This window comes from Saccopteryx leptura, chromosome 4 (assembly GCF_036850995.1).
Source record: "Saccopteryx leptura isolate mSacLep1 chromosome 4, mSacLep1_pri_phased_curated, whole genome shotgun sequence".
Lineage (NCBI taxonomy): Eukaryota > Metazoa > Chordata > Mammalia > Chiroptera > Emballonuridae > Saccopteryx > Saccopteryx leptura.
In genome coordinates, this window is record NC_089506.1 from 50,658,312 (window position 1) to 50,671,720 (window position 13,409).

Sequence of the window (13,409 nt, forward strand, 5' to 3'; positions counted from 1 at the left end):
AAGTTTCAAAGTTGAAATCATTACATTTCTATATTATGATCATTATAAACAATTATTATCATTCCAACATTATTTTATTTCTATTAAACTTTTTAATTGTGATTAATAACACTGGGGAACAAAAATTTTGTTACATCCACAAAAGCACTTGTTCTTACCTAATTCGAGTGTGCTGATCTCAAATCTGACATTAGTTTTTCTCTGTAAGCTAAAGTTGTTTTGCAATTCAAGATTTTAGGTTTTCATCTTATTGTAAAATTTTCAACATTTAGTTTAACATAATGAAGTAGAATGTCTTCTTGGGCATCATCTTTGTGAAAATATAATAATTTATATAATGCAGTAAATACACTAATACACTAAAATATATGAATGCATCAGAATTTGTCTACAGTTTTGAAACAGAACATATTAAAACACTCATTTTAATCATAAAATTTGCGCAAAACTTATTTAAATTCTATTCAGGCAAAAATTTGCGTTTGTAGCTCTTGCGTTTGTGTACTTGTTGAGGACGATCTCTTTGATGCTCCAGCAGTAGTTGCCATCATATTTCTGTCCCATCGCCCCTGATAACACTCTTCCATCGTCTTCAGATCTTGATGAAAGCGTTCTCCCTGCTCATCACTAACAGTTGCTCCAAGATTTTCAGGAAACTTATCAAGGTGACTGACTGTTCTTAACGTTCATGTTACATCCAAAGTCACGCAAAGCCAACAGGATCCTTTGAACCAGAAGTTCATAGTTTTCTGCTTTTTTGTTGCCAAGGAAGTTCTTTGTAACTGCCACAAAAGACTGCCATGCTGCTTTCTCCTCCTTATTCATCTTCCTGGCAAATTCTTCATCACATATGAGGGTTCGAATTTGAGGTCCATCGAATACACCTGCTTTTATCTTCTCGAAAGACAAGGCAGGAAAAGCAGAAATAGTATGTTGAAAGCATTCACTTTCTCTATTCAAAGCCTGAACAAACTGCTTCATTAAGCCAAGTTTGATGTGAAGTGGGGGGAAAAATGATCCTGTCTCGATTAACTACAGGTTCATTCACAATATTTTGCATCCCTACTTCCAGAGCTTCATGTTTTGGCCACTCCTTCTGTGTCCAGTGTTTTTCCTGAACTCGGCTGTCCCACAAACACAGAAAGCAAGGATACTTCATGAACCCTCTCTGTTGTCCTAGCAGGAAATTTACCATTTTAAGATCCACACAATTGATCCAGTTATGCTCTTTATACTTCAGAAAGTCGAGGACAATTTTTATGTCATTATAATCTTCTCACAGATGACTTGAATAACCAATTGGAACCACTGCATAAACGTTACCATTGTGAAGGAGAATACATTTCAAATTCTGTTTAGAGCTGTCAAGAAATAGCCGCCATTCTGTTGGACTGAGAGTGGTAACACCTAGCTGGCTGAGAAGACTACTGATATAATGACAGTAAACAAAGTGTTTGTCTTCGGGGAAAAAAATCCACAAAAATCTGTTCACGCTTCCTGAAATGGGATACTTTAGCTGACTAGTGAAGTACATTCTTTTCTTGAAGCCTGGAGGCTAATAACTCAGCTGCTTTGATAGGCCCAAATCTCTTACTAAGTCATTCAATTCAGGTTGGCTAACCTGCTGAGGGGTTAATGACTTCTTGGCATCAGAAGAAGACCCTTCAGATTCTACAGCCATTTCCTCATGCACCTTATCAAAATATACTTGATCACTATGTTCACTTTCTTTGTCCTTAGAAAAAATAAAACCACTGAAAATTGGAACCAGAGTGTTTCAGAGTGTGGGACAGGTTGTATTGCTGAAGGAATATTAGGATATGCGATCATACGCTGTTTTTTTTCTTGCCGATGCCCTTTGTATGGATCAGACAGAAATAACAGTCACTGCTGTGGTCCTTAGGTCCACGCCAAACCATGGGAATACCAAAAGGCATTCCTTTGTGTTTTCCTTTTGTCCAGTCACGAAGCATTTCCTCACAATTATGACACACAATATGAGGAGCCCAATTCTTGTCTTGATCGTCAAGGGGAACTTGAAAATAGGCAATATATGCATGTGTCACAAATGATGAAATATTGCGCCTCTGACGTTGAAGTAACAGCCACATATATAACAGAAGGTGTCAGAACTATTTTCTTACATTTACACCTACTCGAAGAAGCCATGATTCAATCTTAAAACAAAATAAGAGGACCTGTGGTGGCGCAGTGGATAAAGCGTCGACCTGGAAATGCTGAGGTCGCCGGTTCGAAACCCTGGGCTTGCCTGGTCAAGGCACATATGGGAGTTGATGCTTCCAGCTCCTCCCCCCTTCTCTCTCTCTGTTTCTCTCTCTCCCTCTCTCTCTCCTCTCTAAAAATGAATAAATAAAATTTAAAAATTAAAAAAAATAAGAGGGTGTTTTTATCAGATAATAATTTTTTACATTTAAAAACAACTGCCTGACCAGGCGGTGGCGCAGTGGATAGAGCGTCAGACTGGGATGCAGAAGGACCCAGGTTCGAGACCCCAGGATAGCCAGCTTGAGCATGGGTTCATCTGGCTTGAGCAAAAAAAAAAGCTCACTAGCATGGACCCAAGGTCACTGGCTTGAGCAGGGGGTTACTCAGTCTGCTGAAGGCCTGCGGTCATGGCACATATGAGAAAGCAATCAATGAACAACTACGGTGTCGCAACGAAAAACTGATAATTGATGCTTCTCATCTCTCTCTGTTCCTGTCTGTCTGTCCCTATCTATCCCTCTCTCTGACTCACTCTCTGTCCCTGTAAAAAAAAAAAAAAAAAGAATAAAAACAACTACAATTATGTAAAAGTGATGTTTCTAAAACATTAATTGCCTTATGGTTATGTTCAATCCAAGAGTCGTTGTCTTTAACTCCAATTTAAAAACCAATGTATGCCATTAACTCTAACAAAAAGAAATTAAAATCGCATAAAAACTAGAGTATGCACCAAAAAAACAGATTTCAGATTTGGAATCAGTGATGCAGAAATATATAGAAACAGTTCTAAAACCTCATGCAACAGAAAATGAAAAAAAAATTGTTCCCCAGTGTAATTAGCTCGACCAATGCTGGTAATCAATTATGGCTATTCAAAAATTTAAAGAAGATGTAGGTAAATAGAGAGAAAACCCTGTTAGTGTTCAGAAGAAACCATTATGATAGCTAGGACTGTCTTCTTTAAATGAATATATAAATTTTCTGCAATATAAAAATCCATGGAGAATATTTATAGAGCATGACAAAGCAATAGAAAGTCCATCTAGAAAATAAGCAAGCAGTGAAACTAAAGGACATATTAATTTTATGTAATTTCAGAATTTGAAATGCACTGCTAAGGGACAATTGTCAAAATGTATGATTATAAATAAGAGGATTTGGGAAAGGAAGCAATGATTACTAGAAGTGAGGATAGGTTCATTAAGAACAAATCAGGCCACAATCACCTCTCTCTCTTTGACTGGTTTCTTCCCTGGGAGAGCAGGAGATTCTCAGAGCTCTAACATAGTTGAATTTCAGCAAGGTGTTTGAAAGAAATGCAAACGTTGGGAATAAGGGCTGGGTGAATGTATAGTTAAGTGGGTTACTATTAAACAATGTGCCCAAAAAGTTCTGAATAATTAAAGAACATCTCTCTAAACAATGAGTCCCAGGAAAAGACCCTATCTTCGTAACTTACCAAGTATCTTTCATTTATTACTTCAATGAAGGTTTTCATGGCATGCAAATCATATTTATGGAAGAAAAAGCACGAACACAGAGAAACGCCAGGAAGAAACTGAAAAGGAATGTACCAAACACCCCAGGTTATTTTGTAGTATACACCGCCACTGTGACAGATCTCTCTAAATGAAGAAGTCAACCAGCTGTTTCTACTTGAGCACATTTCTTCTATGAGGACCAATAAATGTAAGAAGAACTTGGTGTGCCGGTGACTTGGTAACCGTAATTATCAGAAAACAAGGATTAACAGCATGACATCTTACAGTGAAAGACTGCTTATCTATCTATCTATCTATCTATCTATCTATCTATCTATCTATCTATCTATCCAGGCATCCATCCATCCATCCATCCATCCGCAACTTGTTGCTTCGGTAAGGAAATGGAGAAACAAACATCTTATAAAATCTATTTTGCTTGATAAAATATCCACTGAAAATGAGAAGGATAGAGTCCTTTCTTACTACCTACTTTTTCTTCTTTAAGTGAGACGGGGCAGAAGAAGCAGGTAGGAACAGACGAGAATGGAGAGGAATGAGAAGCATCAACTCATAGTTGTGGCACCTTGGTTGTTCATTGATTGCTTTCTCATATGTGCCTTGACTGGGGGGCTCCAGCTGAGCCAGTGACCCCTTGCTCAAGCCAGCGACCTTGGGCTTCAAGCCAGCAACCTTGGGCTTCAAGCCAGTGACCTTTGGGCTCAAGCCAGCAACCATGTGGTCATGTCTATGATCCCATGCTCACACCAGTGAACCTGTGCTCAAGCTGGCAATTTCGAGGTTTCAAACCTGAGTCCTCAGCATCCCAGGCCAACGCTCTATCCACTATGCCACTGCCTGGTCAGGCTTATTACTTACTTATATGGGCAAATTTCTCTGGCTTCCTTATTCTTCTCATCAGCTTAAAATATCTACCTATATTCAATGATTTTTCTTAAAATAGTATAAGACTTATTTTGGAGATTATTCTTTTTGTAAGTAGAATAAAAAGTAAAAGTCAATGTTACATTGCTGATGTTCATGGAAATGGGATAAAAAAAAATGCATCTCGGTAGTCTACACAGATTACAAACAGGTTATATCCAAATATTTACTCCCCTATTAATACTTGGCACCTAAAATGCATTTTCCAGTGCTATGGTGGAAGGGTTCTCAAGTCAGCCTTGGGAAACCCATTTCAGCACAATGAAGTTTACCAACAGTAAGAACAAGATCTAACTACTATTTACAATTCCAATTCTATTAAAAAGTATATTCTGTTGCCCAAGTCAATGTCCCCAATACTCCCTCACCTGTTTCAGAGACTCCTAAGTTGGCTCTGCTAAGGGCTAGGTGGTAGAGGAAGTGTCTTGGATGTTGAGAATCCTGGCAGATTCTCAACAGTTCACAAGGTTAGGGGTTCTGCGGGTTGAAGCTTCTGGAAGCAGGAAGAACTGGCACCACTGTGAGGAACCAAGCAGTGCAGCAACATCAGAGGTTTCCATGATGGCTGAGGCAGGACAGGAAGTTCCCATAGTGGAGCACTGTGGAGCGAGTAAATGTCCTGGCCATGCTGTGCTGTCAAGCTTCCACTCCTAGGAAGAGTTGGGGAACAGGTGGGCAACAGAGTCAGGAGCCAGTATGCGGGAGGTGGTAGAAGGCCAGTGTTTTTCTTACATTTAGAGCATTTGTGATTGGTATTCTGAAGTCAAGAACTGTCCATGTAACAGTTTTTAGTGGGGGAAAAAAACATATCCTATGAACTGAATTGTGTGCCCATCCCCCCAAAACAAATTTGTTATGTTCAAGTCCTAGCTCCCAATGGACCTGCATCATAAGAGAGGGCTTTTAGGAATTAATAAAGGTTAGATGAGATCATAAGGACGGAACCTAATCTGATAGTGTTTGTGGCCCAAGAAGAAAGGGAAAAGGGAAAGATCCCCTCTGCCACATGCACCCACCAAGGGAAGACCATGTGAGAACACAGGAAGAAGGTGGCCAACTGCAAGCCGATTGGCACCTTGATCCTGGATTTCTCAGCTTCCAGAGCCAATGCAAATCCAACACCCATACATTTCCTTTCTTTAAGCTATCAGTCGACGGTATATTGTTATGGCAGCCAAGCTGACTAAGACACTACAATTTATGGATCTATATGCTTCAAATGTTATATTGCGTATTCTATCAGTTATCTGGCTGAGAAGGAACTGGACTGTGCAAATTTATCAGTCGACCCTGATGTTGCTTCTAATACATGTGGGAGAGAGAAAAAGGTACAAAATAAACATACAGAGAGTTTAAAAAAAAAGAACTCTGAAGCCCTGGCCAGATGGCCCAACGGGTAAAGCATCGACCCGGCACAATAGAGGTTGCGGATTCAACCCCGGTCAGAGCACATACAAGAAACAGTCTGCGAGTGAACAACTAAGTGGAATAATGAGTTGATGCCTCCATCCCTCTCTTCCTCTCTCTCTCTTCCTCTCTCTCTCTCTCTCTTTCTCAAATCAATGGAAAATTTTTAAAAATAAATTTTGAGGCAGGCTCTTCTTCAAATATTGATTTATAATGAAAGTACATCTTGAAAGAATAGCCTAAGGAAAAGAAAAGTTTTTAGTTTTATTATTTATTAAGATAATATAGAGGCACAACATAGGAAGAAAATCAATTTCGTTCATATATCCATGCAAAAGAACCTTGCAGAAAGGAGACTATTGTAAAATATTTTTAGAAGAATACAAAGGAGTGGAGATTACTTTAATCCCACTACCACTGCAGACATCTAGGCATTGCTAAGCAACAATTCTTCAGTAGGTCAGCTCAAAAAAGAAAAAGCGAAGACAAAGGCTACTATAGGAAGGGTCAAGAAAACCGCAGGGGCAGGAACGAGAGGGAGTGATGCAGTGGTAACAGGCAGAAGACAGAGACAGAGGGCAAATCTCAGTCACTAAACACAGACTTTTCCAGTGAAGGAAATACTGTATAATATAAAGATAGAGAATTTAAGTGAGAAAGAAAAAAAATAATGAGGCTTTTAATAAGAATCACCCCAAAGGCTTCTGTTAACTGAAATCATAAATCTCAGATGTTATTACTAAATTTCTAGTACACCTTTGCATTTGAAATATTTTCTGGGGAACTGAAAATAAAGGTTTAAAATATATTTATTATATAGGCCTTAAATTAGTTTTAACATTAAAAATTCAACCATACCCAAATTGAGAAGGCTTTGTAATATGTATAGCAATAATAAGGACACAAGCTATGTACTGAATATATATTTAATTTTAAATAACTGGTTTGGAAATTCCTATTCCTATGGTTTACATAATCGGGCTAACTAATGTATCATTTACCCAAATCCTAGTCTGTACTGCTCATTATAATATCAGGTATCTTAGCAGAATCTTTACTTATCCTCACATGATCAAACATAGTTACTGTCTACCTGTAACAATGACCAAAGTGGGGCAAAAATAATAATAATTAATAATAATAAACAGGTACCCTCTGTAAATGTAGACTAAAACAGCCAATGGTAATCTCATAGACACTAAACGTTTACTTAGGAATATATTAAGAAAGCCTTAAGTATAATTTAAATGCCTTTCTTATTGTTTCATGATTACAGAAAACACAACTCGTTTCTGACCATCACAACCTTAAGAAGCCTGCCTCTGCTGCCTAGTCTACTCAAAACTCTTCGAGGGCCTGCCTCTGCTCACCACAGTAAGTGGCCTGCGACACACAACAGGTAGAAGAGGAAGTACTCTGACCACTGCCCATGCACAGGGATGCTGTGAAGCCAACGCAAATCCGACACCCACGTGCTGGCAAACATCTGTGAGTCCTATTAGTTTGCGACCAACCTGGCATTTCGACCCTGGAAATATCCTGGTGCAAGAAGCCCACACTTTCTTCTACCACACATAAGGTCAATGTCAATTAAAGACCCGTTTGAGTCTACTAGGTGTATCTTGGATACCCAGGACAAGCCCTCCTGTTCAACACTCCTGTTAACTACTCAGAGACTCATCTCTAGAAGGAGCGGGTCCTCCAAAGGGCATTAACCTTGGCCAGCACAGCCTTCACTGTCCTCATGGCCACAGAAAGGCCCAGATCAGACCCTCAAGTAAACCTGGGCAGCTTAGGAAGTAGTCAAGGCATGAAGGCAGTACGATCAACCTTTAAGATATCTTAACCGTCACCTTTGTACCTTGAAACTTCATTCATTCATCAAATATTTAGTGGGGCTTCTTTCTTGCAGGAACTGTTCTAGATGTTCAGACTAGAGATGCCCTCAGGGATAGTGCCAAATGTGAAAGGCAGGACAGCCTCACTAAGAGAGGCACACACGCAGAAGGATGGCCAGCTGCCATGTTCAAGTTGGTAATACTGCCAACTCACGTTCAGCAGAACAAACGCTGTACCCATTGGAAGAAACGTTAGACCATGAAGAACATTTGCTCTTACAGCCTGAAATACCCACCTTTGAACAATTTTCTTCTCAGGATTTTTGTTTTATTTTTCTTAAGCCACAACTAATTGCTTTAGTGATTTGAATAACTCCCTAGAGAATGTTCAACATATATATAAGAGAATGATGTAAATAAAGGTAAAAAGATGATAGACAAAAATTAAAACTCTGGGCAACTACATTACATCTACAAAAGGAAAATAGGAATAAGAGAATTATCTTTTTATTTCCCCACCAGACCTCTCCATTAGATTATTTCAACAGTCAAGTGGCTTTTGCAATATAGTTTCCAGCTCCACATTATAATCCATACAGCTGGCCATATTAAAATGTTTTCAACTCGTCTGATCAGGCAGTGGTACAGTGAATAGAGCGTCAACCTGGCATGCTGAGGACCCAGGTTCAAACCACCAAGGCCATCGGCTTGAGCACAGGCTCATCAAGCTTGAGCGTGGGGTCACTGGCTTGAATGTGGGACCACAGACATGACCCAGTGGTCACTGGTTTGAGCCCGAAGGTCACTGGCTTGAAGTCCAAAGTCACTGGCTTTAGCAAGGGGTCATAGGCAAGGCTGGAGCCCCCTGGTCAAGGCACATATAAGAAAGCAATCAATGAACAACGAAGGTGCCACAACTATGAGTTGATGCTTCTCATCTCTATCCCTTCCTATGTGTCAGTCTGTCTGTCTCTCTCTTGCAAAAAAAAAAAAAAATCCAACTCAACTACAATTGTACTCTCTTATGGAAAAGCCTTTCATAGCTTTTTATTACCTGCAAAACTGAATAAATCATTTAGCCTGCGTGATATTCAAGGTCCCTCTATTAGGGTGACCTGAACTGACCTTTCCAGACCTGACTCTATCTCTCCTCAGGACACATAGGCCCATTTTCGCAGCTCTGCCAGGATCATCCTTCTCCACATCTCCACCTGGCAGAAACACTTCACTCATTTATCAAAGATGCCCTCAAATGCCACATCCACTATGAAATGTCTCCTCCTTCTCTCCATTTGAGTGCTCAGAGCATACTGTATTTTTCTTCAGGCACTTATCATATAACGGCTTATGTTCATTACATTATCACCTTTACATTTAATTGGACTATCATATCACACCCTAGACATTCAAATATATGATGTGTTGAAAGATAAAGCTCATAGAAAGACTAACTGCATGGGAAGCAATACAATCAATAAAAATGCAGTCATTTTGGAAAGGTATATTAATTTCTAGGTCAAAAAATGATGAATAAGCTGTACAAAATGATATGGTAATAAACATATTGTTACCATCTGATCCAACAATTCTACTTCTGGGTGTATATCCAAAAGTGAAAGCAGGAATTTGAACAGACAGTTGAATACCCATGTTCCTAGAGGCATTATTCACAACAGCAAAAAAGCAGAAGCAACCCAAGTGTCCGTCCACAGAGGAGTAGATAAATAAAATACAGCATATACATACTATGAAATATTATTCAGCCTTTAAAAAGAAGGAAATTCTGGCCCTGGCCGGTTGGCTCAGCGGTAGAGCTTCAGCCTGGCGTGCGGGGGACCCGGGTTCGATTTCCGGCCAGGGCACATAGGAGAAGCGCCCTTCCTCTCTGTCTCTCTCTTCCCCTCCTGCAGCCAAGGCTCCATTGGAGCAAAGATGGCCCGGGCGCTGGGGATGGCTCCTTGGCCTCTGCCCCAGGCGCTAGAGTGGCTCTGGTCGCGGCAGAGCGACGCCCCGGAGGGGCAGAGCATCGCCCCCTGGTGGGCAGAGCATCGCCCCTGGTGGGCGTGCCGGGTGGATCCCAGTTGGGCGCATGCAAGAGTCTGTCTGACTGTCTCTCCCCGTTTCCAGCTTCAGAAAAATACAAAAAAAAAAAAAAAAAAAAAAAAAAAAAAGAAGGAAATTCTGACACATACAACCACATGGATAACCCCTAAGGGTATTAAGCTAAGTGAAATAGGCCAGACATAAATGGAAAAAATATTGTTATAATTCCTCTTAAATGAAAAACTTAGAAGAGGTAAAATAGAACGGTGATTGCCAACATCTAGGGAAAGGGTAATGGAGAGTTACTGTTTAACAGATGCAGAGTTTCAGTTGTAGAAGATGAAAAAGTTCTGAAAATGGATGGTGGTGATAGTTGCACAACAATGTATATGTACTTAATGCCACTGAACTGGAAACTTAAAAATGATTCAAGTGGTGAATGTTATGTATATTTTACCACCACAACAAAAGAAGATGTTTGAATAAAATGTCAGAGAATCAAAAACCTCTGGAATGTATTAAAACGGTTAAGAAATATATGCTGTTTTTCAGGAATGGTGTCCACCAAGAAAGGTAGCATCCTATTCTAAATGCCAAGAAATTATGTAATAGGGAGCAGAGTACTTATCATTTCCCCAAGTCCTCTACTGCTATTCTGATCACATGGAATCTTAAACAGAAAAGCAACTACCCAGAATAAAGTTCTAGAGCAAAACAGTGCCTGAACCAGCCCAATAAATCCCAATGTGTGAATACTGTCTTTACTTCACTTGTCAAGAGTTCTTTTCATGTTTGTGCATTCAAAATCACCTAGAAAATTTGAAGGGGGGAAAAATCCAAAGCATTCAGCCCATGGCTGGTTTTGCTCAGTGGATACAGCGTCAGCCCAGCATATGGATGTTCCAGGTTTGATTCCCAGTCAGGGCACACAAGAGAAGCGACCATTTGTTTTTTACCCCCTCCCTCTCCCTCTTCTCTCCCTCCTTCCTCCCTTTTCCCCTCCCACAGCCATTGGCTCCATTGGTTCAAGCATCAGACCCCAGTGCTGAGGATAGCTCGGATGGTCTGAGCATATCAGCCTCAGGTGCTAAAAATAGGTCAGTTGATTCAAGCACTGGCCCCAGACAGATGTTGCTGGATGGATCCCAGTTGGGGCACCTGCAGGAGTGTGTCTCACTATCTCCCCTCCTGTCACTTAAAAGAAAAAGCCTCAAAGCACTCAAATATCAAAATACATTCTGAGGTTCCAAGCCACTAAGGCAGCCACCCCTGTGGGCACAGGCCATGCTCCTGCCCCAGGCTTCCTCCTCGTCTTTCACTTTCCAGCTGCTAAGATCTTGGAAGCTCTGAAGCTTAGCAAAGAAAGGACTCCACTGAGAATAGTCTGTAAAGGGTTTTGTTTCTGTTTTCTAGTGTATGCTAATAAAAAAAAAAAAAAAATAGAATTCTCAGAACAGGCCTTAAGAAACACATTTTAAGGAATCCAAGATGGTGGTAGAGTCGGTGGATGTTACCTCCTCCCAGGAGGTTCGGAATCAATCTTTATTATTAGAGAAGACAAAGGTATCCAAAGTAATTTGCTTTTCATAACATCTTATAAAAATTACATGCTATAGGAGTCACTCGATCTGCTGTAGCCCCACGGTCAAGGCATATATGAGGAAGTAATCAATGAACAACTAAAGAGCCACAATGAAAATAAATAAATAAATAAATAAAAATAAAATAAAATTACATGCTATACCTTGGATTACCATTTTCTACATATGACAAGTAGAAGTTTGTTTCCAGCCTTTGTATAAATGTAATTATGTATTTCTGAAGGAAGAAAAAAGGAGTGGGCAACTGCTTATGTAAAAGGAAAATAATTTTTTTTCTCTAACAAAACTATTAAAAAAAAAAGAGAGAGAAAGAGAGCTCTTTCCAGTGGTATAAAGCCACTTTGTATTAACTTATCAGAGCAACTTTTCAGGAACTTTTTACCCGCCAGTTGTTAAATACATTATTAAAAACTATATAAAGTTACACTTAAATTATATTTAAAACAAAAATAATAAATACTCAAATATTATTTCTTCCTAACTCTTTTTCCACATTTATACTATGATCTTGAGGTTGTTTTGTGCCTGTTCGATCTGTACAGTGACAATATTATAGAACAGTGCGCTACTGCACACCCCTTTCTACGTTCAATGATGCCATGTCAATAAGCTGAAATGTGGCCAAAGGTGGAAATATTTACACCATGGAAATCAGTGAACCATGGGCCAGAGCATTGTTTGTTTTTTAAAAGAGCCAGTTGTTAAACTGGTTCCTCCTTATTCAGAGTACCTCGTCAATAAAATTGTGTACCTTAAAAAAAAAAAGTCATAAACTTAAAGGTGGCTAACCATTAGTATTAGCCCAAAACATGAAAATAAATTTTATTTCAATCTACAATCTTTTAGAAAGAGGAGTTTCTCACAAATTCTTAAGAGATTATTACTGAGATACCCTAAAGCAGTGGTCCCCTACCTTTTTTGGGCCACGGACCAGTTTAATGTCCGAAAATATTTTCACAGACCAGCCTTTAGGATGGGACAGATAAATGTATCAAGTGGTCAAGAGTGAGTCTTAGACGGATGTAACAGAGAGAATCTGGTCATTTTTTAAAAATAAAACATTGTTCAGAATTAAATATAAATAAAACAGAAATAATGTAAGTTATTTATTCTTTCTCTGCGGACCGGTACCAAATGGCCCACAGACCGGTACTGGTCTGCAGCCCGGGGGTTGGGGACCACTGCCCTAAAGGACACAGAGACTACTACCACTACCATAGTCACAAGAGTAGAATGGATTTTAGAAATCAGAAAATGACATTTTGGTATTTTCTCCTTCCAATATTTTTTAATACACAGTCACGCTTTTTCAAGAAGCAAAAGCAGGATCATACTACATATACTATTTTATAAGCTGCTTTTAAATTTTAACATAGTGTCAACAATTTCTCAATTATTAAATAATTTCTCTCACCCTTCTTATATCATATAACTTTAAAATAACATTAAAATACTTGGTAAGACTGAAGAAAGATAGTTTTCAACGTAAAAGAGATAACAGAATTTGTAAAATGATAAAGGGAGCATCAACCTGGAATGCTGAGGTCGCCGGTTCAAAACCGCGGGCTTGCCCAGTCAAGGAACAAATTAGAGTTGATGCTTCCTACTCCTCCCCTAGCCCTTCTCTCCCTCTCTCTCACTCCCCCCCCCCCGTCACTGCTCTAAAATAAATAAATACATTTTTAAAAATTAAAAATAAAAAAAATGATAAAGGAAGCAGCCCTGGCTTGTTTGCTCAATGGATAGAGCGTTGGCCCAGCATATGGATGTCCCAGGTTCAATTCTCATGGGGCACACAAGAAAAGTGACCATCTGCTTCTCTCTCCCTCCCTCTCCCCTTCTCTCTCTCTTTCCCTCCCACAGCCAGT

The 13,409-nt window shown here is 39.5% G+C and overlaps 1 protein-coding gene across 6 annotated transcripts in view; it reads right to left on the reverse strand.

The window, feature by feature from the left end:
* The window catches only part of FARP1 (FERM, ARH/RhoGEF and pleckstrin domain protein 1), a 353,515-nt gene that overhangs the window by 296,705 nt on the left and 43,401 nt on the right, over positions 1–13,409 (reverse strand). The gene's annotated exons all lie outside the window — the stretch shown is intronic.